The sequence below is a fragment of the Sinohyriopsis cumingii genome, chromosome 6 (genome assembly GCF_028554795.1).
Source record: "Sinohyriopsis cumingii isolate HCF-2022 chromosome 6, ASM2855479v2, whole genome shotgun sequence".
NCBI classification, from domain to species: Eukaryota; Metazoa; Mollusca; class Bivalvia; order Unionida; family Unionidae; genus Sinohyriopsis; species Sinohyriopsis cumingii.
This window is the reverse complement of record NC_142966.1, coordinates 118,770,202-118,796,584: the sequence shown is the minus strand read 5'-3', so window position 1 is coordinate 118,796,584 and position 26,383 is coordinate 118,770,202. Positions and strand designations below refer to the sequence as shown.

Sequence of the window (26,383 nt, the reverse complement as noted above, 5' to 3'; positions counted from 1 at the left end):
TGTTTCTCTTTTTCATCAGGTTACTACATCTGTATATTTCATTGCCTATGTCTAAATTAACTTGTCCTGTAATTGTTATCTATAGCACTTTCAATATTCACCACCGCAAATGACAATGCTTTTTACTGAATATTCCCAACCCCCTCCAACCCCAATACCCTACCATGTTACCGTAAACAGTGACCCGGAGGACAGAATGCAAAATCCATCGTACATAGCTTGTAACTTCCATCTATGACTGCACATATGAAGTTTGCTCAGCAAATAGTTTAAAATTATCAACAAACTGAAATATGTAAATGTTTGTACATCAAAGCTTTGATCCTCTCCAAAGGAGTTGATGCCATTCCATCATAAAATTTGCTCGAAATTTTGTAAACCGCAATATCGTCCTAAATCGTGACAAATACAGCATTTTGAATGGTCACAATACTTTTAGTTGCATTTAGATAAAGTCAATTTTGATGATGGAGTTGCGATAGGTGGGACTTTAAAATAATAACTGCTTGCAGATGGTTAAAAGAGGGGCAACAGACGATATGAATATACAAGAATTTGTTCTCCTCACCTTGGGACTGAAAGTAGTGATCAGTGTAACAGACGTTCCAGATCTGTGGTACACCGGAAAATTTGTTTTCAGAAAAAGAATTGCATTATATTCATCCAGTACGTGAATGCCCCACCACGCCCCTTTTTCTATGACCCTGAAGTCAAACGTACGTGGGAAACAAACGTATGTGCAGATTTTATCAAGGTCACTGAAACATGAAAATATTGGTCAAAGTGACTTACCTTTGGTAATATAGTGCTATACTCACCAATATGCATTCACAAAGCTAACTTACTGCAGCTAACAATGTCCTATACTGACCTGAATGCAAAACTTAACCAATGTAAATGGACCACATGGCGACCTACTATTGGAATGGTGGAACTGAAAAACAGATACATCAACGTGTATAGCTGCATACCTCTGTGGCTGATAATATCCAAGACACTAACCTAAACACAAATATGAACTGAAAGTCACTGAAGCATTAACTGAGGCCACACTGACATGCTTTTAAAAATGGTGTTGTACTTAACAATATGCATCTGAATTCAGGCTTGTATGACTGCCGGGCTAATATTACCTGAAAATAGATATATATACAAAACTTAGCTGAAGTCACCAAAGCCCACAGCATAGGTCACAGTGACGTGTTTTATTTAAATGAATATTTTAACCATTAAGAATGATGGACTAGCTAGACTGGTTACCCTACCTTATTCGATTAAATTAATATTTACGTACCGATAAACGATAACCAATCACACCACATTCAAACAAATATCTTCATAAGAGGTGATTCACGAACATGTTGGTAACCATTTTGCGGAAAACGGTCAAAATTAATCATGAAATAAAAATGGATTCAAATTTGCTGTTTTATCTTTTTGTCTAAGTAAATGAAAAACAATTAATATTGATCACAACATACTAGCTGATTCAGTAATAAAGCACCTTATGAAATCTATTTAAATATGGTTCTTCCCTTTATTACGTCTATCGTCCACAAGCTAATTTTGCTATGAATTACTAATAATAGTGGATAGGTCCGTTCACTGAAAGTGGAGAAAAGTCTGACTGAAATATGGAAAGAATTCGTTTGTTGATTTTTTACATTCATTATAATGAATTGCTTTATGCATAATTACTAAAGATGGGGCTGCTTAGTGAATATTTGTTCCTTGAATACCATGCTGAAGTCATTATCCCTTAATCCCGAAAGACTATAAAATGATGGAGTGGAATGAAAAGTACAATTAAAAATGAAAGAGCTGAGCTGTAACCTTGGCCTTGATGATAGTACCCCTAATGTGGTATGAAAAACACGTTCCAGTGCCGTTGAATGATTACACCAAGTTTCTTAACCTCAGACAGATTTAATGTAACATGACAGAAGGGAAAATGTAATGGAAAACTTAAAACACGGAGCCTTGACTCTCACCCTGAATGCAGTACCCTCGATGTCGCACACTACACACCTTCTAGTGATGATTTACCAGTATACTCAGCTGCATGTTTTAACCTCAAATGACTTTAAAGTTATGGAGAAGAAGGAGGTAATGGGTCATCGTAGACTCAATATACTGTACCATGATCTTGACCTTGAAAATAGTACTTCCAGAGTGGGAAGTGATACACGTTCTTGTGATGATGAAATAGTATACCAAGTTCCAATGTGGTAAGTGGTACACGTTCTTGTGATGATGAAATAGTATACCAAGTTCCAAAGTGGGAAGTGATACACGTTCTTGTGATGATGAAATAGTATACCAAGTTCCAAAGTGGGAAGTGGTACACGTTCTTGTGATGATGAAATAGTATACCAAGTTCCAATGTGGTAAGTGGTACACGTTCTTGTGATGATGAAATAGTATACCAAGTTCCAATGTGGTAAGTGGTACAAGTTCTTGTGATGATGAAATAGTATACCAAGTTCCAATGTGGTAAGTGATACACGTTCTTGTGATGATGAAATAGTATACCAAGTTCCAATGTGGTAAGTGGTACACGTTCTTGTGATGATGAAATAGTATACCAAGTTCCAATGTGGTAAGTGGTACAAGTTCTTGTGAAGTTGAAATAGTATACCAAGTTCCAATGTGGTAAGTGATACACGTTCTTGTGATGATGAAATAGTATACCAAGTTCCAAAGTGGGAAGTGATACACGTTCTTGTGATGATGAAATAGTATACCAAGTTCCAATGTGGTAAGTGGTACACGTTCTTGTGATGATGAAATAGTATACCAAGTTCCAATGTGGTAAGTGGTACACGTTCTTGTGATGATGAAATAGTATACCAAGTTCCAAAGTGGGAAGTGATACACGTTCTTGTGATGATGAAATAGTATACCAAGTTCCAATGTGGGAAGTGATACACGTTCTTGTGATGATGAAATAGTATACCAAGTTCCAGTGTGGTAAGTGGTACACGTTCTTGTGATGATGAAATAGTATACCAAGTTCCAATGTGGTAAGTGGTACACGTTCTTGTGATGATGAAATAGTATACCAAGTTCCAATGTGGTAAGTGGTACAAGTTCTTGTGATGATGAAATAGTATACCAAGTTTCAATGTGGTAAGTGATACACGTTCTTGTGATGATGAAATAGTATACCAAGTTCCAAAGTGGGAAGTGATACACGTTCTTGTGATGATGAAATAGTATACCAAGTTCCAAAGTGGGAAGTGATACACGTTCTTGTGATGATGAAATAGTATACCAAGTTCCAATGTGGTAAGTGGTACACGTTCTTGTGATGATGAAATAGTATACTAAGTTCCAAAGTGGGAAGTGATACACGTTCTTGTGATGATGAAATAGTATACCAAGTTCCAATGTGGTAAGTGGTACACGTTCTTGTGATGATGAAATAGTATACCAAGTTCCAATGTGGTAAGTGGTACAAGTTCTTGTGATGATGAAATAGTATACCAAGTTCCAAAGTGGGAAGTGATACACGTTCTTGTGATGATGAAATAGTATACCAAGTTCCAATGTGGTAAGTGGTACACGTTCTTGTGATGATGAAATAGTATACCAAGTTCCAATGTGGTAAGTGGTACACGTTCTTGTGATGATGAAATAGTATACCAAGTTCCAAAGTGGGAAGTGATACACGTTCTTGTGATGATGAAATAGTATACCAAGTTCCAATGTGGGAAGTGATACACGTTCTTGTGATGATGAAATAGTATACCAAGTTCCAATGTGGTAAGTGGTACACGTTCTTGTGATGATGAAATAGTATACCAAGTTCCAATGTGGTAAGTGGTACAAGTTCTTGTGATGATGAAATAGTATACCAAGTTCCAATGTGGTAAGTGATACACGTTCTTGTGATGATGAAATAGTATACCAAGTTCCAAAGTGGGAAGTGATACACGTTCTTGTGATGATGAAATAGTATACCAAGTTCCAATGTGGTAAGTGGTACACGTTCTTGTGATGATGAAATAGTATACCAAGTTCCAAAGTGGGAAGTGATACACGTTCTTGTGATGATGAAATAGTATACCAAGTTCCAATGTGGTAAGTGGTACACGTTCTTGTGATGATGAAATAGTATACCAAGTTCCAATGTGGTAAGTGGTACAAGTTCTTGTGATGATGAAATAGTATACCAAGTTCCAATGTGGTAAGTGATACACGTTCTTGTGATGATGAAATAGTATACCAAGTTCCAATGTGGTAAGTGGTACACGTTCTTGTGATGATGAAATAGTATACCAAGTTCCAATGTGGTAAGTGATACACGTTCTTGTGATGATGAAATAGTATACCAAGTTCCAAAGTGGTAAGTGATACACGTTCTTGTGATGATGAAATAGTATACCAAGTTCCAATGTGGTAAGTGATACACATTCTTGTGATGATGAAATAGTATACCAAGTTCCAAAGTGGGAAGTGATACACGTTCTTGTGATGATGAAATAGTATACCAAGTTCCAAAGTAGGAAGTGATACACGTTCTTGTGATGATGAAATAGTATGCCAAGTTCCAAAGTGGGAAGTGATACACGTTCTTGTGATGATGAAATAGTATACCAAGTTCCAAAGTGGGAAGTGATACACGTTCTTGTGATGATGAAATAGTATACCAAGTTCCAATGTGGGAAGTGATACACGTTCTTGTGATGATGAAATAGTATACCAAGTTCCAATGTGGGAAGTGATACACTTTCTTGTGATGATGAAATAGTATACCAAGTTCCAATGTGGTAAGTGATACACTTTCTTGTGATGATGAAATAGTATACCAAGTTCCAATGTGGGAAGTGGTACACGTTCTTGTGATGATGAAATAGTATACCAAGTTCCAAAGTGGGAAGTGATACACGTTCTTGTGATGATGAAATAGTATACCAAGTTCCAATGTGGTAAGTGATACACGTTCTTGTGATGATGAAATAGTATACCAAGTTCCAATGTGGTAAGTGATACACGTTCTTGTGATGATGAAATAGTATACCAAGTTCCAATGTGGTAAGTGATACACATTCTTGTGATGATGAAATAGTATACTAAGTTCCAAAGTGGGAAGTGATACACGTTCTTGTGATGATGAAATAGTATACCAAGTTCCAAAGTGGGAAGTGATACACGTTCTTGTGATGATGAAATAGTATGCCAAGTTCCAAAGTGGGAAGTGATACACGTTCTTGTGATGATGAAATAGTATACCAAGTTCCAAAGTGGGAAGTGATACACGTTCTTGTGATGATGAAATAGTATACCAAGTTCCAATGTGGGAAGTGATACACGTTCTTGTGATGATGAAATAGTATACCAAGTTCCAATGTGGGAAGTGATACACTTTCTTGTGATGATGAAATAGTATACCAAGTTCCAATGCGGTAAGTGATACACTTTCTTGTGATGATGAAATAGTATACCAAGTTCCAATGTGGTAAGTGATACATGTTCTTGTGATGATGAAATAGTATACCAAGTTCCAATCCTTAATCTCAAACATATTTAAAGTTACAGATCAGAGGACGAAGTGATATAAACGAAATATTGAACTATTACTTTGACCTTGAAGATACAAACCCCATTTGGAATGGAACACGTCTTCTAATGATGTATAAGTATGCAAAGTTTCATTCATTAATCTCAAATGATATTAATGTTACGAAGCAGACAGGAAAGTGTGATGAAATTGTAACATTCTGACTTCTGACCGAGACCTTAAAGATAGTAACCCCAATCTAGCACGTGCCACACCTTGTAGTATATGAAGGGTCAGAATATATCAAGTTCCATCCCTTGATCTCAAATTGTTCAGCGTTATAAAGTGTAAGGGAAAGTGTGATGTAAAACATAACAACTAAGTCACATGCTTCACAAGGAAGAAGGGAATCCTATTGTGGTATGAAAAACGCATTCTCTGGATAATAAATGTCCATGAATTACCCTGATAATATTTCCTCCTCATCTTAGACCAACAATCGTTACTGTGGCCAAAAATCCCTGAAATATGTCATTCCCTGAAGATTTGTATATATGGATGATGTATAAGTATCCAAACTTTTACCTACTAATATAAAACGGCATTAAAGTGGAATGAAGAGGGCGATGAAAGACTGAAAATAGTGACCCGTCACCTTAATCTTGAAGACACGAATTCCAATGTGGCACACAACACGCGTTCTAATGATTGCGTCTAAGTATACCAGCATATATTCCTTAATTTCAATTGGCTTCAATGTTTCAGAGCAGAAGGGAAAGTGTGAGAACAGATGGTGGGAAGGAATGAGGATAACATAAAGCATATTTTAATTGCAAAAATCCACATCAAACCCTCCCAAAATTTTGACCTATCAAAATCTTACATGACCCCTGTAAAAATATAAAGAGGACGTTGGTCACATATATATAAATCCTATGTTGAACCCTGGTCATAACAAACTGTATTTAATCATCTAAATCTGATTAATTAGTTTCTTTATATTGAAACTGAAAGCATATACCATGTTGAATTGAAACCTTAGTAAATGCATCATTCCCTAGTTATTCTATGCCCGAATAAATTATGAACCCAGTCACAATGCAATACAATTAACAGATCCCAATTTCAGGTGGCAAATTTTGGTACCAAAAATAGCAAACCAACGGTGACAAGCAAGACTCTGTATTTCATATAACCATTCATTCTGATAATCCCAATATACCTGCATTTTAATGATTAGAAAGTCTGATGTTTGATACTAATAGAGAATAAAAGGTAAATACATAGACATATAAGCATTTGAATATGAACATTTACAAAACAGATAGCTGAGCATCGTGTCTGATGAAATATTTCATCAGGGAAATTTTGAAATTAACAAAACAAACAAGATTACTAATGTTATTTCCATTCTCTTACAGCCATATGGATATGAAAGGCATTATTTACATACAAAGAGAAGGTGTAAATCAATGCTAAAGTACGTGGATATTTTTGTATGACGAATGCAATACGAATAATACTGAATGTCATGAACAGGACTGCCACATTAAAAGCTGCACATGTTGAAAAGAAAATCGTACTACCCTGATATTTGTTTATGACAGACCCAACGCCCTCTTTTCATGTTTCAGTTTAGTACCTGACCACCAGTGTAACAGTCTTTTAGTCCAAACTCAAAGATCAATATGACCATACATCTAAGGGGAATAGTGACAGCAAGATCGTCAAGACAGCTTTCATGACAGCTATAATGGACTTGTATTGGTACTATGTTCAGTTAGAATCAATTAGGCATCGTAAGACGTCTATGATTGAAAAACAAGTCTTGATATAAGCATCCGTTTGAGAGGAGTAGATATCACAATATTTTCAGGATGGCCACCATAGTGGCAAGAATGAGATAGAATGTGTATCAGTTTTATTAAGGACAAACAAAATCCCATAGGAATTATTTTATTGAAAACACCATGTTAAACTGAATTTCCATAGAGAGAAGTAGAATTTATTTTTAAGATGGCTACCCTAGTAGCAGTACTGAATGTCAGATCAGCTCTTTTTTCATTTAGGAACCACAAGAAAGTCTACTGTTGGAAACCCCATGTTCATATCGCTTTTCGTTCTGGATGGAAAACAACAAGAGTTTCAAGATGGCTGTCATGGTGGCCATATTGGATATCAGAGGCACACCATTTCCATTTAGGACCCACTAGATATCATAAGAAATCTTCAGGTCAAAGTATAATATGATCAACCATTTAAGAAAACTATCTTTAATAAGATGTCTAAGACGGCTGCTGTGGTGGTCATACTGACACCTTTTTTATCATTACCAACAAAACATCATATGAAGTCTTTCAGCGTAAAGTCCATAGTGTTATAATAATTTATTATGAAGAAATAGTGAAAACATATTTTAAAGATGGTTACTGATGGACATACTGCATGTCCAAGTGGTACCATTTTCCTGTAGGATCAACTAGAGATAAATAGTGTTTTTAAAAAAATAAAAATAAAACAAATTTATGTGCTTATCCTTTCAAATGCAGTAGCAATAAAAAAAAATTCACAAGATGGCAGTTATATTATATGTGGTAGCCGCACCACTTTCCTTTAGGTCCAGCTAGTTCATTTTTGTGTCATAGATGAAAAGAAAACAAGTTTCAGAAATAGTTGGAGGACTGCTGATGTCATTCTTCATGGTGACGTAAGTCTGTTTATACATCGTTTGTGAGACAAGAAAGTCTAATTTAGGGCCTGCTATTTACTTCTCAGGGTGGGGGGATTGAGGGCTGGAATCGGGGCATGGAGTGTCCCGACAATTATTTACAAAAAAATTCGGCCCACAAATATCTGGAACACATTGCTTTATTATATAGAACAAAAAGAGTCAGTTGTAACAATTACGGTAGTTGAAAAGGTGTCTTTAAATAAAGAAATCAAAATGCATCCAGTGAACAGGTACTGAAATAACTTTTTTTTTATAAATAAAAATCAGGCCTTTAAATAGCATCAATCAGGACCTTAAACAGCTAGAAACAAAAAGTATTGTTATGATTTACAGCAACCAACACTAACTCTTTATTATATCCATAATAATAGTTAAATTAAAACAACATACAATTGTCTTGAGATAATTATTATCCCAGTTCGAAAAAATAACCCCACTTTTAACAAATTCTAAGCGTTTAATTGTCAGTCCTTTTGTCCGTTTTCATGTCTGCACCGACTGATCAGCCCCTTACGTCTACTGATGTGTTCAATTCGGCAATGCACTTGACTCAAGTTGCTTCAAAACTAGATAATCATGATCGTCCAATGACGGATAATCTTTTATTTCCTTAATAGACTGGTTCCAGTGTAAAACGATGACATCGTTTATGATCAAACATTTCCAAGTTATCTTAAACACGCTTAAATTCAGTTCTTCACACAACGTAAAAACTATTTTAACATTGCAAATACGTTGAATGTGACTGTTTCATTTTGTTCACTCCTAAATACTAGGATGATTCCTTCTGCATGGGATGAGTGTCACATAATAACATTATTTGTTAATTATGGTCGGAGGTCGTTTGCTTTGCTTTTAATTAACAAACACGATTTCTTCAAATTAAATTATATCTTAATCTTGTACACTATGCTGTTTTATTTATCTTGATTTATTGTATGAAAACTAAATCATGATGGGATTAGTAGTTAGAAGTTTCAAATTATATACTAAATGGAAGTGTCAACTGATTGATCCTGAGAGAGAGAGAGAGAGAGAGATATAGAGAGAGAGAGAGGGAGGGAGAGATTAGAATAACTTGATCCATTCCTTTATGAATATTTGTTTTGAACACATACTCGACAAATATCATCCACTATTGTTTTCTTTGTAATCTAATCACATTTTAAATCAAATGAATGATAAATCCACTTTCACGTGCACATAAACAAGATGGCCGCTATCGCTTAACCGGCTTGAAACAGCTGTTCCGTTTTTTATTGCAGTTTTCATTATATTTGTGCTTGTTGCCTGTCTTCATCATTATGTATTGGCTGTTCTATTCGTATGTGTTTCTTCATCTCCTTGTTTTGGAAATGAGAACTGTTAGACTTTTTCTCAGCTGTCGCGCTCCACTCTTTTTGAACACACCGCCATCACGTGATAACCGCCAGTCAACCCGTTTATGCTATGATGGACACTCATTAATTGCTTTAAATGACCACTCTTTGGCTCGTCACACTACATTGTGCTCGAGACTAAACGAACTGGGACTACATTCGTCATTACCTAAATGTAATCAGAAGGGAAAAAAGAAACCTTGTTTCAAAGCTGGCTGGCGTAGAACAAGAAGGAGAATTCCAGATGTCTCCCTTATTTCGGCTCAACAATTTAATAACAAATCGACCGTTAATTTAGATAACCTAATTCAAATCCCTATTAATTCGTCAACCTTTGTGTCAACTATCCAAAAGAGACATCTGCGTATTGTATTATTCAATAGCCAGTCAGTAGGACCACCGGATAAGCGCACAGAAATAGTTAATTTTATCAACGACCAGAATATTGACCTCTTTTTCCTGACAGAAACATGGCTAAAAAGATCAGGCGATCAGCCCAAGTGTGCGGATCTAACACCCACTGGTTACTCCATCAAGTCGTTCCCTCGTAATTCTCGCGGAGGTGGAATTGCTGTCGTCACAAAGAACACCATGATAAAACGTCTTAACCACACCACAACATTCCATTTCGACCACACATCGTTTGAACTAGTCCAAACCACACTCACACTGGCGCAAAGGTCAGTCCACTTTTTCTGCCTATACCGCCCTCCTCCTAGTAGAAAAAACAAGCTTGCTGACTCTCTCTTTTTGGAGCAGTTTCCGAATCTCCTGGACTATGGAAATTGGATAAGTGGCAGCCTGGTTATTCTTGGAGATTTCAACTTTCACTTTGACTGTCCCGGAAACTCAAATACATCAAAACTCTTAGATTTCATTAATGTTTTTAACCTGAAACAGTCAATTAACCAACCCACCCATAAACACGGTCACATTTTAGACTGGATTCTTCATAGACCTGATGATAACATTCTACAGTCCTCCCTGGTATCCCATGACCTTGCATCAGATCACCTCTGCATTATATGCCATCTTGACGTATCAGTCACTAACCCTCCACCTTTATCTGCTACGAAGAGAAATTTCCGTATGATAAATAGAACCAAATTAATGCACGACATCCATGCTAAGTTAACAACTTGCTTACCTCCTACCGCAGAGCAACTCGATAACTGCCTGTGTTCATTGCTTGACAAACATGAACCAGCTACGAAGTGCAGAGTATCAATTCAAAGCGTTCTCCATGGTAAAGCAGTGTTAGGGACCAGCTTCGCGCTGCTAAAAGAGACCGCCGTAAAGCTGAGAGGCTTTGGCTTTCCACCAGACTCACTATTCATAAGCAAATCTATGAAGCCTCTAAGAAGAATGTCACAAATATAGTCCATGCAGCGAAATCAGCCCACTACACTACTAAGATCATGGAAAGTTCCAACTGCAAAGAGCTCTTCGAGATTACTAACAAGCTAATGTCAAGGAACAAATCTACACCACTTCCAACTACCTTCTCTCCAGTCGAACTTCCTGACATGTTTGCAAATTTCTTCTGCGACAAAGTTCAAACCATTAGAGATAAGCTTGACACCACAATTTCAATTGACTCGTCGTCACCATTCAGTTGGGATGCAGAATTTGAGCGGCAATCATTAGCAGCATTGAACCTGTCTCTATGGTTTTCGTACGCAAAATCCTGATGAAGAGTGCACTAAAGTCATGTGAATTTGATCCAATTCAAACATCACTGCTGCTTCAGTGCTTAGATCCAGTATTGTCTTTACTAACTGATGTTACAAATACCTCTCTCATCAGGGGAATTCCCATCATGTTTCAAAGCTGCCATTGTAAAGCCTGTGCTGAAGAAACCAACACTAGACCATAACGATTTAAAGAACTACCGTCCAGTTTCTAATCTCCCATACATATCAAAAATCTTAGAAAAGGTTGTTCTATTCCAGCTTGTAACTCATCTAAATTCAAACAGTCTTTTTAGTAATGTACAATCTGCAAATCGCCCTTGCCATAGTACTGAGAGAAACAAATCAACCGTTAATTTAGATAACCTAATTCAAATCTCTATTAATTCGTCAACCTTTGTGTCAACTATCCAGGAGATACATGTGCGTATTGCATTATTGAATATCCAGTCAGTAGGACCACCGAAAAAGCGCACAGAAATAGTTAATTTTATCAACGACCAGAATTTTGACCTCTTTTTCCTGAAAGAAACATGGCTAAAAAGATCAGGCGATCAGCCCAAGTGTGCGGATCTAACACCCTCTGGTTACTCCATCAAGTCGTTCCCCCGTAATTATTGCGGAGGTGGAATTGCTATCATCACAAAGAACACCATGATAAAACGTCTTAACCACACCACAACATTCAATTTCGACCACACATCATTTGAACTAGTCCAAACCACACGTACACTGGAAAAAAGTCAGTACATTTTTCTGCCTATACCGCCCTCCTCCTAGTAGAAAAAACAAGCTTGCTGACTCTCTCTTTTTGGAGCAGTTTCCGAATCTCCTGGACTATGGAAATTCGATAGGTGGCAGGCTAGTTATCCTTGGAGATTTCAACTTTCAATTTGACTGTCCCGGAAACTCAAATACATCAAAAGTTATAGATTCCATTAATGTTTTCAACCTGAAACATTCAGTTAACCAACCCACCCATAAACACGGTCACATTTTAGACTGGATTCTTCATAGACCTGATGACAACATTCTACGGTCCTCCCTGGTATCCCATGACCTTGCATCAGATCACCTCTGCATTATATGCCATCTTGACGTACCAGTCTCTAACCCTCCACCTTTATCTGCTACAAAGAGAAATTTCCGTATGATAAATAGAACCAAATTAATGCACGACATCCATGCTAAGTTAACAACTTGCTTACCTCCTACGGCAGAACAAATCGATAACTGCCTGTGTTCATTGCTTGAAAAACATGAACCAGCTACGAAGTGCAGAGTATCAATTCAAAGCGTTCTCCATGGTAAAGCAGTGTTAGGGACCAGCTTTGCACTGCTAAAAGAGACCGCCGTAAAGCTGAGAGGCTTTGGCTTTCCACCAGACTCACTATTCATAAGCAAATCTATGAAGCCGCTAAAAAGAATGACACAAATATAGTCCATGCAGCGAAATCAGCCCACTACACTACTAAGATCATGGAAAGTTCCAACTGCAAAGAGCTCTTCGAGATTACTAACAAGCTAATATCAAGGAACACATCTACACCACTTCCAACTACCATCTCTCCAGTCGGCCTTTCCATGACATGTTTGCAGATTTCTTCCGTGACAACGTACAAACAATTAGAGACAAACCTGACATCACAATTTCAATTGACACGTCGTCATCATACAGTTGGGATACAGAATTTGAGCGGCAACCATTAGCAGCATTTGAACCTGTCTCTATGGATCTCGTACGTACAAACCTAATGAATAGTGCACCAAAGTCATGTGAATTTGATTCAATTCAAACATCACTGCTGCTTGAGTGCTTAGATCGAGTATTGCCTTCACTAACTGATGTTATTAATGCCTCTCTCATCAGGGGAATTCCCATCACTTTTCAAAGCTGCCATCGTAAAGCCTCTGATGAAGAAACCAACATTAGACCATAACAATTTAAAGAACTACCGCCCAGTTTCTAATCTCCCATTCATGTAAAAAATCTTAGAAAAGGTTGTTCTATTCCAGCTTGTATCTCATCTAAATTCATATAGTCTTTTTAGCAATGTACAATCTGCTAATAGCCCTTGTCATAGTACTGAAATTACTCTTCTAAAAATAGTTAATGACATTCTCTCTGCGTTGGATAGCGGAGAGATTACAGTCCTCATCCTCCTTGATTTGTCTGCAGCATTTGACACAATAGACCATGATATATTACTTCACCGTCTCCAGCATGTACTTGGCATTCATTAGACAGCCTTACTGTGGTTCAAGTCCTACTTGGTCAACAGGACACAAATTGTATTTGCAAATGGAATACACTCCAGCCCAGTTGATCTATGCTGTGGTGTTCCATAGGGGTCTGTTCTTGGACCTGTTCTCTTCATTCTGTACACTCAGTCGCTCTCAAGTGTCATAGATCATCATCCAGTGTCTCACCAAATGTACGCTAATGACACCCATATATACAAATCTAGCCCAACTGAAGTTGATGCTACCATCCAAGGTGTAGAGAGGTGCATTTCTGATGTGAAATCATGGATGACATGTAACAAGCTGCAGATGAATGATGATAATTGAGGCCATTCTGATCCCAACACAAAGACTTTCTCATTCACATCCTTTACCTCAAACAATAAATATCAGCAACACCAACATTAAATTCACACTATCAGTACGAAACCTAGGTGTTACTCTGGACAGTACTCTCACATTGCACCAACATGTCATGAACATATGCAGGGCTGCATATCTTGAGCTAAGACGCATCAGCTCAATTCGCAAATATCTTTCTGTTGATGCCACTAAAACACTTGTGTGTTCATTAGTACTTTCAAGACTGGACTGTTGTAACTCAGTTCTGTCTGGTTCATCCCAATATCTACTCCATAAACTTCAAAAAGTTCAAAACACAGCTGCTCGGATCATACTTAGAGTACCACGATCAGAGCACACCTCCCCGCTGCTCTGTACCCTACACTGGCTATCCATTCGATCCAGAATCAAACACCAAATTTGTTCTCTGTGCTACATTTCACTGTCGAACTCTAGTCCAACATACCTATCCGACCTCACCGATGTGTACACACCAGCAAGATACTTAAACGCTCCTCTTCTGACAATCGTATACTCATTACTCCAAGTATGAAAACAAAGTCACATGGACAGCGTTCTTTTGCATACCAGGGCCCAGCAACGTGAAATGAATTGTCCACTGAACTTAGACAAAAAGACACAGTGATCACATTCAAGAGGGCCCTCAAAACTCACTTATTTCGACTGCAAGAACAAGCATAAATCCTAATAATGTTTCCTACCTTAAATATTCTCAGCATGTTTTTTTAATGTTTTCTAATTTCATGGTGTTTGCTTTTGTAGTCATATCATTATATGTTTTTATCTTATAGGTGTTGTCTGATGTTGTAAAGCGCTTAAAGCTTTTAAAGATTAGGCGCTATACAAAGTCCTCATTATTATTATTATTATTATTATTATTATTATTATTATTATTAAATGCAGTGACAAATCCACTGCGTACGGTTGTTATTCCAAGAGACATGAGATTTGATCCGGAAAGATTCTGTACATATCGCCAAAATGATCCTTCAAACGACAGTAAAGGAAAACCAGCGACACGCAATGGCGTTAGTTTTTATTTAATTTGCATGTTGTGCTTAAGTTTTATCCATGATTTTAAGTTTTAGCATGAACGTTTATATAGCTAACGTTTGTCGATGATTGTAAGTTTTATAAGACATGTTAAACTAGCATGAGTTCAAGACCTGTCTTGTATCAAGTTAGTCTTTGTCTTTCCGTTGGAAATCCTCAAATACTATGCCTACGCAGAACAAGATAAAATGTGTAGATATAGGAATTTGGATAAAAACATCATTTATGTTTAATATTATTCTATCAGACATGATTTGAGCGGATTTCTTTAAAATATTCATCAGAAATACTATATACTTATTGACCATTTGGATTATACACTGTTGCAACTCCATGGTCACAAACTACATAAAGAAATAAAACCAATGAAAACCAAAATATTTTGTAAAACTTAACAAAGAATTTAATAACCACAGCTATAAATGAAAATGTGAGAGGTACGTACAGTACTATGAACTTAATCCCGAACCAATCCTTATAACGGTCTATGAAAGTCCTAAATGAAAGAAAAGTTCCTAATACATTTTAAAACCGGAAATATACTGGTTCTCTAAGAACGTTGTCAAGATGACGTTGTCCAAAATTACTTAGAATAATTTATAACAGTTCCAGAATAATATTATAATGCAAATAATGGGCACCTTTTATTACCACGGAACAGTCCGAACAGACGTTTGTCCTCTCGAAACAAATATAAGTACAACGTAGAACACGTATGCCGACTTACAACAGGAATACAAGAAATGTGAATGACTCCAATATCGCAATGAATCTGATCGTTCAGTTCTCTCGCTACATACACTGCCTATTGCGACTGCATTTCACATTAAACCCCACGTGATAAATAACACTACTCATTTTGCGTCGAATTTGGCCTATTCATTTGAACTAGCCCAGCTAATGGGAAGTTATAAAAGTATTCCAGAAACGTCCAAGCCCCGTCAGCCACTCAGAAATTAAGGCATAGGCACCATTTAGTCTTAGTATTAAGATTATTATTAATAATTGTCAACAGATACATAAGCATCTATTTATAGATCCTATATAATTACTACACTCTTAACATACCCAGGTCACGTATGCGTTATTGAATTTGAGATATTCTGTAGAATTTACAGCCATGAATAAAATATTATAAAAATTAGATACAATCATGTACCAGAAATTCCAAAAATATAGATACGCATAACAATACACTATTGATAGGTTACTGCATTTGTATAGGAAAATATGAACGAGTTTTTTGGCTGGAATACTGCACGACCTTGGGAGTGAAGTATATCCATCCGACAAAACGAGTTCATATTTTCCCATACAAATGCAGTAACCTTTTTATTATATGCTCATTTTCTTATTCTACCTAAGGCTTACTTATATAAACAAAATACACTACAAGAAACAACGTAAATGAATGCCGTATTCCAAACTAAATACACAAGCGCAGATTTATCATTGCACAACAACATCAGTATTAATGCGCACATAACTCCGCCCATATAAATTTGAACTTAACTTTCGAAAGAAAATGGCGTGTCCAGTTAAAATTGAAATTTGCAGTCATGTTGTGAATGAATGCGCATTCGACGAAAGTTTGTGACTTTGGACTGGATTTATCTGTGCAAATTATACATGAAACTAATGACAATTGCATTATCTTTGGTAATATTTTCTTAAACATTTTAACCTTTCTAAATCTGAAAAATGGTAAAATGTTTGAACCTTTTCCAAAAAGTTATTCATGAATCAGACTTCCAACAGTCTAAAGCTGCTTATCACCTCAATAGTCAAGGTTCTTTTATAAAGATTTGAATTAACTTTGAAGAACATAATTCGTTCAATTTGTTTCGATACAGGAAAGGATTGGGATGAGGGTATTCATTTGCTGTTAGGGAATCAGTTCAAGAATAATTAGGTTTTATCTTTTCGAACTGGGCTATGGACATAATGTCCATGGACCACTGAAGTTATTAAAAGAAAAACTTCTTTCAAATGAAGATTGCAAGATTAATCGTTTGATTATGTCACTGATTTCAAATAGAAATTGCAAAAGACCCGTGCAGTAGCAAGAGCGACTCTAGATAATACTCAGTCATACATGAAATTAAGATATGAAAGAAATACACAAGAGAGGATTTTGAGCTTGGTGATAATATTCTTACTCTTTTGCCCATATCTCGAAATCCTAATACAACTAAATGATACGGTCCTTATACAATTGAATAGAAAGTTAATGACTTTAAAATTATAACAGTAATACTTTTAGAATGTGGAAATGGTCATGATTCTGTCATACAAATGTGTTAAAGGAGCATATTGATAAAGACAGTACAGTTCATTTTTCAATATTTTAGATGTACCTGACCCACAATGAGAGGATGTAAACGATGGCATCAAGTGTGACTGTATGGACTTCGGACTAAACAACTGTCTCAGGTCAGAAATATTTAAAAATCGGATAATAATCTCTCACATCAACAAGAACAGAAATGGAGTGAACTAAAACAAAACAGCTTTCATATGAATATGAACATTGTTTCCTGATGTTCCAACACGAAGAAATAAAACCTTGCATGATGATGAGATTGGAGATTTTATACCCTTGCAACCAAATCCTTGTATGAATATTTGAAAATCTAGATTTAGTATTTACTTGAGAATGATTTTATAGAACCATGGTCTGACACATGTCAAGAATCTTTTGACAAATTAAAGGCCATACTTTAAATTTCACAGGTTCTGTTGACACCTAATTCCCGTCAATATTTATATGTTGATGCAGGTGATGTAAGGGTTGGTGGATAATTGACTGAAGAAGATGGAAATTGTGTGGCTCGTCAGTAGTGAATTGTTTCTATAAATAAAACAAAACAAGCACTACAAAGAGTATTCTACAATCGAGAAGGAATGTTTACAGATTGCAGATGCCCTTTCACGTGTATATAAGTAATATGTTGCTGTGTTTTGTGTAATCAGGCTGAGTGCCATCGATAATACATTTCTGATATGCTTTATGTTATAACCTTTCGTTTTCTTTATGATGGGAGGTGTTATGTATATTTGGTATGTATTGCATGCTTAATTCTGGTCTATAATGGTTAACATAGCATAAACTGGAAACAACATGTTTACGTAGCATGGGATCATTGCTAGTGTTGTGCATATTTCGACGTGTTTCTTCCGATGGAATTCGTTACAGTCTTTTACGATATAGGTAAGGTGAAAATGTTTATAAATAATGATTTGGTACACAAATCATTCAATCTATTTTTAAATCAGTCTATCAGATATAATTCAAAAGGAATTATTTAAAACATTCATTGGAAATACTAAAGTACTCATTGCCTTTCTGGATTAATTCACAGTATTTTAGATTATCGTAAACTCATTCAAAGACATTCTTGACTGCATTATGGTGTTACATTTTGGAATTCAAGATTATAGGAATTCATTCGGAACATTCTATATAATATTTTACTTGTGATAGGTCATTAAGGATTATTTGGGATTTAATTAACAGTACACATTTTTACTTTGTAATCCAGTTAAAAGTCTGCTTGTTGATAATACCATGTTACATATTTTAAGAACTAATGTCTGTCTGTAGCACTTTCATGATTTACTATATGGGTGAGATCAGACTAAAATCGTTCGTTAGTATTTACACAAGATTGGAGACTGATTTATCTCGCCAAGTAAAGGGAAGCATGATTTAACATTAACTATATTAGCATAGAACTTATTCATAAAAACAAATAGTTGTAGCCTTATCGTGAATATTTACTCAAATTGTTATCATCACCGGACCGAAAAACAGACCAATAACACGGATACGTCGAGAATACCTGCTAGAAATTATTGTTACATACATAAATTAAGATTTGTATGACCCTATCCGTGGGATAATAACTCTGTCTATAAATATGGCTTACATTTATCTTGGTTTTTTATTGCTATAAAGTAGAACTCAAAGCTCACTTTCTCAATGACAATCAAAATATCACAATTATATTTGAATTACGAATTTCGTCGGTTTGATGACCGCTTAAGACTATTTGTTTTAATTAGGTTAGTTGCTTAAATCAGGATAGTTGGGATTAAGTCGAGATAAAAACTCGGTTTTAACCTTCGCGCAGTCATCACCGTTACGACCTTTTTGTGTCTTGCTGTATTACTATGATAATAATTTAGCGAACTCTCGGAAATTATTTAAACAGTGTTTTAATTTTCTGTCAAACTAGTGATGCAAATACCACTTCAGACCGCCAAGTTATTAGCCACATTGAAGCCTGAAAGTGTTTTCTTCAACAATGTTCAGTCTCCTTCACACACACAGATACACACACATACAAACACTCACACCATTAAATGATTGATCCCTTACCGGGATAGTGATTTCGAAAATGTGGAAAGAATCAGTATTAATATGCATGTAAAGAGTAAATGCGGAAAAAGGATGGTCCTACTTTAATATGGAGATCATTTTAGAATTAATTCAATGTATGCAGTGTACCACTGTAATTACAAACATATATTTTCCGAAGGTTAAATAAAAAAAATATATTTTATATTAAGAATTCTTTTTTGTGCTTTTTGAAATTTCATATTCGTATTACTAGGGCACTTTTCATTTAAATTCATACTTTAGAGATGAATATATTTCTACATTCAATAGGCATTTATTATTTATTTCATTTGTCTGTCTTTTCCCCATCTATCTGCCCGGCTGTACATCACGCAATCCATCAATATTATTTAAAGGTATATTCTGTTTAATTCTGGGATAAATAAAGTATAAATGATTTAGAGTTTTGATTATCAGACTATCAGAACGTTTTACCATTGGATGACTTTGAAATCAAAAACTTTCATCAAATTGTTTTAATGTAATGCATGTCAATATATTTCTTCATACACATGAAAGAGTCTAGAATACAACTCAGCTCCAAAAACAAACACATGGAAGGACAGCGTGGCAAACAAGTCCACAAAAACAAATTACAAATATGAGGACTAAGCAATGACCTCCCATGAGCCTAAACCACTTGGAAACACGGTCCTTTATTACCTTTTCACGCTTGTTTGGTGTTGGATTAATCTCCCATTTATCAGGTGAAGTTTTTCCAGGGAATGGAGGGTAGGTGGTCGTCTTCGATGACATAAGGTACAACACTTGTCAATAACCTTATTTCATATTTCATATGAGATCTTCAAGTTACTACGAGTAAAGTAATGCTGGCTTTAGATGTCATTTCAACTATAAACAATTATCATATTTCACCCTAAAATTCCTAAAACATGTTTAAAATTATTCAATGTTTAAACATTGAATAAACATTTACACATCACCTCATCTAATGCCCTAATTCAGTAGGATATTCATGAAGTCTACCCCGTGTATTGCAATACAGGTCTGTAAAGATGTCATTTACACAGCTATGGTTGTGCAACCACTTAACCGATCGAAATGTCGATACCTATTCAGGCACAGACATAGGAACAATAGAAATATCACCCGATCTCAGGCAGAAAAGTCCCATAAATAAAAGCACCCGGTTTCAGGAACAACATTCCCATAAATAAAATCGTTTGGACTAGTGGAGCCATTTACATTCAATCAACATGTACATGGGCGTTTAACGTTAAATCGATATCATAAATAAAGATTATCCTTCTCGTTTTCTTTTCCTCTTTCGTAATGGATGGATGTGGAAGTAAATCAATCGCAATTAGAACGAGTTTTCAAAACTTTCTTAAACTTTTTCATTGATACGCTATACATATTTTATAACAGGCCACAAAACATTTATACTGCTTTTCAGTTTTGTCTGTGTGTATGTTTCATATTATTTAACTCTTTACTTGTAGGTATCAACAGTCATTAGTCTTCTTCTGTGTGTATGTGTGTGTGTGAGAGAGAGAGAGAGAGAGAGAGAAACAAATGTAATTCATTGATGGCCACAGGCTGACTGATGACAAAATTTAAGATTAAGGCAGACTAGTGAATATTTATAAAAAAAAATTGTTTCAGAAACATTTTCTCCGCATCAGGTTCAATCCAAATTTAACAATGATATCCACCTGCATGTCCACATTCTGTGCCATATAGACGGGTTTCCTATTGAAATCCCAGCAGTTTATTTTTAACCCTAAACGTGCACTATAAGCAAAATCTGGCTACGCTTTTAAGGCTAGAATAATATAATATTGGACATATTTTGTTTTCGTCTTTTAATTACCATAAATTGTGACAAAAATCACGTACATTGGATGGAGTCTGTTTACGTTGAGCCCATGTTTCACTTAGCTAACTAAAGCATAGCTCAGAAAGTATAGTATCTGGATATATAATGTTTTAGTCATTTGGTTCATGTGAAAACGCGGTCTTTATCCTTTATTAATTCATACAGTTAAGGCCATATTTTTAAGTTCTGACGACATTATGTGCACAATTAATGTTCTTAAGAGACATTTGAAAGTTTATATAATTAAAGATTCTTATGTCAGTATTAACTGGCAATAACTGCACGTATTTTATTTCAAAACTGCGGTGTGCCTAGTATAAAAGAGTCACTGACGCATTCAGTCAGGTAGTCTGTGCAAGTGGGACAACACACAAAGGGCGATACACGTCATATCAAAACCAACATATGTTCAGGGCAGGTTTGATGCGTATCATCATAAGAAATCATCACTGCTTTTTAGTTATGTGCCTATTATGACCAACATCATGTTGGTTATGAACGCGCTTTCAAGTAAGTGATTTTAAAATGGACTTAAGTTACAGGATACTAAAAATTTCGATGTATTCAATGTATCGACTCGCTACTGCTGAAAATTGCCTTGATATTGTTTTTCTTATAACATCCTTGTAACTGAGGTATAGGTGGAGTATGTCTCTACTTCTTTGCAGTTCTGTGTATGGACCTAGCTTCCTCTTTATCTTATTGCTGTGTGTGTGTGTGTGTGTGTGTGTGTGTGTGTGTGTGCATTAGCTACATATTATATAAATATCACCCGATCTCAGTTTAAGAGCTGACGTATCAAACTCCACTTGAGCAGTAAAGTTCTCCACATTCAGTGAACTGAACAAGAAGGCTGGATATTAAGGGTTGTTGGTAACGCACAGTTCAGAACAGGTGAAATGGGGATAGTATCCGTTAAGAAATGGCTAAAACTTAACGGTCGTGGTATTGTCCTAGACCTTTCAATTAAGTATCATGCAGCATTTAGCAGTTAATTGTTTGTGAAATGAGAACGTATAATAAAGCTCCACACTTTTCCCTCATAATTTGATACATTGTATAGCAGTATGGGGTTTATATGTAATGAAAATGAAACGTCACTGACACTTATAAACAATCCATGTGGTGTCAAGAGAAGCTGATTTTGTATAAAAGTCGGAGAAATTGAACAGGAGCTGTGTTTTTCATATACAGATACTGCTTGTAAATCAAATAGATTTTTATCAATGCTGATAGTACTACTATTTCCTAAAGAATGGTATGGAGGCCTGTACTGGCCATATGCAGCATTTTATGACGAAGACAATACAAAACTGCTACATTTATTTTGGTAAGAAGAATAATGATAAAAGTTTTAGTCCCAAATACTATGATGATCACTAAAATGAAATTTATCTTTATATTCATCGCTCACGCAGCTTTCTGTACATACTGTAATCATCCCATTTATTCTACCACAACTGGTGACTCAGTTTTCTTTACTTTATTAATTATTGCGTTTTTAGTTCAAATCTCTAACCACTTTCTTGCTATCATTGCAATGGGTTCGAGGAATAATATACAACATGCAAGACTTGGGTATAATATTTTCCACTTACGTACACTACAAGATACATTAAACTGTCTCATTGTATCGTGCTTTCTAAAACATCCCATGTATTTGCAAATGACTACACTGTGCAACGTTAACAGCTAATATATCCAGTGTTCAAATGTCACACTCAAATCAGTATTGTCGTGTATATCTATATTTTTGTAACGCTGGTACACTATTGTGTATATAATATATGTGCATTTTATTCTTTACTATAAATTGTAATTATCATCTACGGTCAAAATATTAGTTATTGTTTTATACACGGGTGTACAATTTTACTTTAAGATATTAAGGTGCAGGATCTATAAATAGTGTTGATGTAAGGGTTTACGATCATTAATAGAAATGTTAATAATAAAGCCTATTTACTAGTTGGGAGTTATTTCCTACTGCAGGTTTTAGGTTAGGAGGTGGGTTCCCAGAAGAATCAAGCTATTTCCCATTGGTCATATGAATAGGAATTCTGAAATATTATATTGAATAGTAACGTTTGTCACGTGGGGTATATATGAACATATAATTAGTATACGCTCTTGAGGGTGTATATTAGGAGACTACTGAGCAATCAGATTCATTCCTATTTGGGATTATTTCTTATATTGGATTCTTGATTATATGATAAAATCAGTATGCAGAGGAATTTTTGACAATGCCATTGTGACACGTACATTCGAGGATCTAAAATTCATTCGGAACATTTAATTCTTTTAAACTCGAATACAACATTTTCAGATTAATTTGGAGTCAGCTCATACCACTGTAAGTTCCATTTACATTTTCATTTTTAACGTTAATAATTAAATTATTTGGTAAGTTTTATAAAACTTGTAGGAATTGCTTGTTTCTGTTGCTTGGTTTATGACCATAGAAACGTCACTATATTAATACCTATTTACCACAAGTACAGAAAAAGCGTAACTAAGTTAGCACTAATATATATATCTATATATATATATATATATATATATATATATATATATATATATATATATATATATATATATATATATATATATATATATATATATATATATATATATATATATATATATATATATATAACTATTTACATAAACATTTGTTCCGAATTTGACAAAGTATGGAATACACTGTATAAACTCACATGAATATATGAATATATACACGTATTTATCGTCACCAAGGAAGCTGCACTATACTTAAGTTTAACATTCATGATTAGTGACGATCGTAACATCCAAAAGAAGCAGAGGAAGTACATTCTTCTAAAGTATCCACCTGCTCATACATCGTACCTGATCAGTTTATAATTTTATTAAATTTGAATTAATTTCTTTTTAAAGCCCACTCGTGTTGTCTTGAAGTCCTTCTGACACTGGCGGAAACATGTACCACAACAACAACTCTCATACTTACAATCAAGTTTATTATATACTCAATTTATGCATACATATAAAGTCATAACGACTTTCAATATGGAAAAAATTGATAGGCATTGGGTTACAGGTACACGTGTAACATAACGTTAAGTCATGCGACCAGATGACTGGAAAAAGACCAATATGGCAGACTCCAATACAATGTATAAAACACCTAAATCTCGTTACATCTTGCCTAATCCTCATGCAATATGTAAATTACAATGCAATAGCTTAATGAGCAGCAGAGGGGGCGAATCGGACATTTTGTCCAATCGTTATTTTGCTTAATTATTACTTTCTGCACTCAACGATCTAGTGTCGTCAGCGCCTGGTAAAAAAAAACGACGACGTCGTTGGGGGATCGTCGCGTCGTCATTTGGTTTAATTAACACCTTCTGCGCGCTGATCCCCAGCGTCGTCAGCGTCCGGTAAGCACATCGACGACCGCGTCGATGTCATTGCCCCCTCTGCTGCTAAGTGGTTATTTACAATGAAAATTATTTACAACTAACCGAATATTTGGTCAAGTCCGATACGATATCGTGTCCGAGGATCATGTAAATTTATCGTTACGAATCCATGTGGGGTCGACTGAGCATGACTAAAAAAGTTTCGAAAAACATTAAAGTCCATGTCACCGCCGCACCATGTCTGCCAAATATTTCGTAGCGTGTGTGTATCAACGCCGTTGAACACAGCAAGAATATTACAGTTGTCTCTAATTACTTTTGGAATCTGAGTGTATCGTTGAGTGACATATATCACGTCAGTGTTTTTATGCCTGCCTCTGGAAAATATCCTAGCTGGGTTTTTTTGATTGTCTAACATAACATCATCATACACGACCAGATTGTTAACGTCGCCATCAATATCATCAATACCCGGTGTATCATTGATATCCGTAATAAACTCAATAACATTTTTTTTAGCGATCGCTGATGCATTCTCGTTGAAATCTTTCAACACCTCGTAGCATCGTTGATCATCTACGCTAGGAGCAACCAAATACAACTTATCCCACTTCATCCATCTCATTATTAAATTGAGTAACAATTGCGTCTTGCCGGATCCAGATGGTCCGATGATAATCATCCGGATAGAGTTTGGTAACGCTGCAACATGCTTAACTGGTTCTCTTGTTTTAGTCGCCGAAAAATCAATTATATTCATATCTCTATACATAAATTATGGATCTATATTGTGTGAAGTGTAGAGTGCGTACTGGCACAAATGATATGACAACCGTTACAACAAGAAATAATAGATCGGCCCTTACTGGCAAGTGTGTACAATGCGGTACAAAGAAATTTAGATTTATTTCTATTAGACCCGGAGATGTTTTAAAAAAAAGCGAGGAGGTGACATCGCAGCCAAATTGGCAAAACTCCCCGGAACACCGTGGGCAAAGTATCCAGGAGAAAAACACCTCCCAGGATATAACTACTGTGGCCCCGGAACACGATTAGATATTAGACTCGATGATCAAAATCAGCCCAAACCCGGTGAGTATCCAATAAACGCTATCGATAAGGCGTGTCATGCTCATGATGTTGCTTACAAAAGTAGCGATCTTCAACAGCGTCATATCGCGGACGTAAAATTAATTCACGCGCTAAATGCTATTCCTGATAAATCCGTCAAAGAAAAATTGGCCTCATGGTTGGTAAAATCGGCTATGAAAGGTAAATTAATGATTGGAAGCGGAGCTTCTGGCGCTGGTAATTGAAAACGATAGCGTTTATAATAACAACATGGAATCCATCTATTATTCTCCGAGAGGATACTGGAAGGGGAAGGCCGCAATTGGTAAGCTTGCAAGCGCTGCAAAGGTAACAAAGACCACTGCGGCTAATTGGTTATCCAAACAGGCTATATGGCAAATCTATCTACCACCGCCTAAACAAATCAACTTCTCGCGCTTTGATGTCAGCGTACCTAATGAAGTTCATCAGGCTGATATACTATTTTTGCCGCATGACAACGGTTACAAATACGCGCTAACCGTAGTTGATGTTGCGAGTCGATACAAACAAGCGGAGCCGTTAAAAACAAAGTCGGCAACTGAAGTAGCCGCTGCGTTTGAAAGAATTTATCGAAGAGGCCCTCTGCGCTGGCCAAATCTATTACAAGTTGATCCCGGTAGTGAATTTCGCGGCGCTGTTTTATCAACGCTGAAACAT

At 35.9% G+C, this 26,383-nt stretch overlaps 1 protein-coding gene across 3 annotated transcripts in view; it reads left to right on the top strand.

Moving 5' to 3' along the window:
• LOC149797824 (galactosylceramide sulfotransferase-like) overlaps positions 1-26,383 on the top strand; it is a 93,315-nt gene that overhangs the window by 33,156 nt on the left and 33,776 nt on the right. The gene's annotated exons all lie outside the window — the stretch shown is intronic.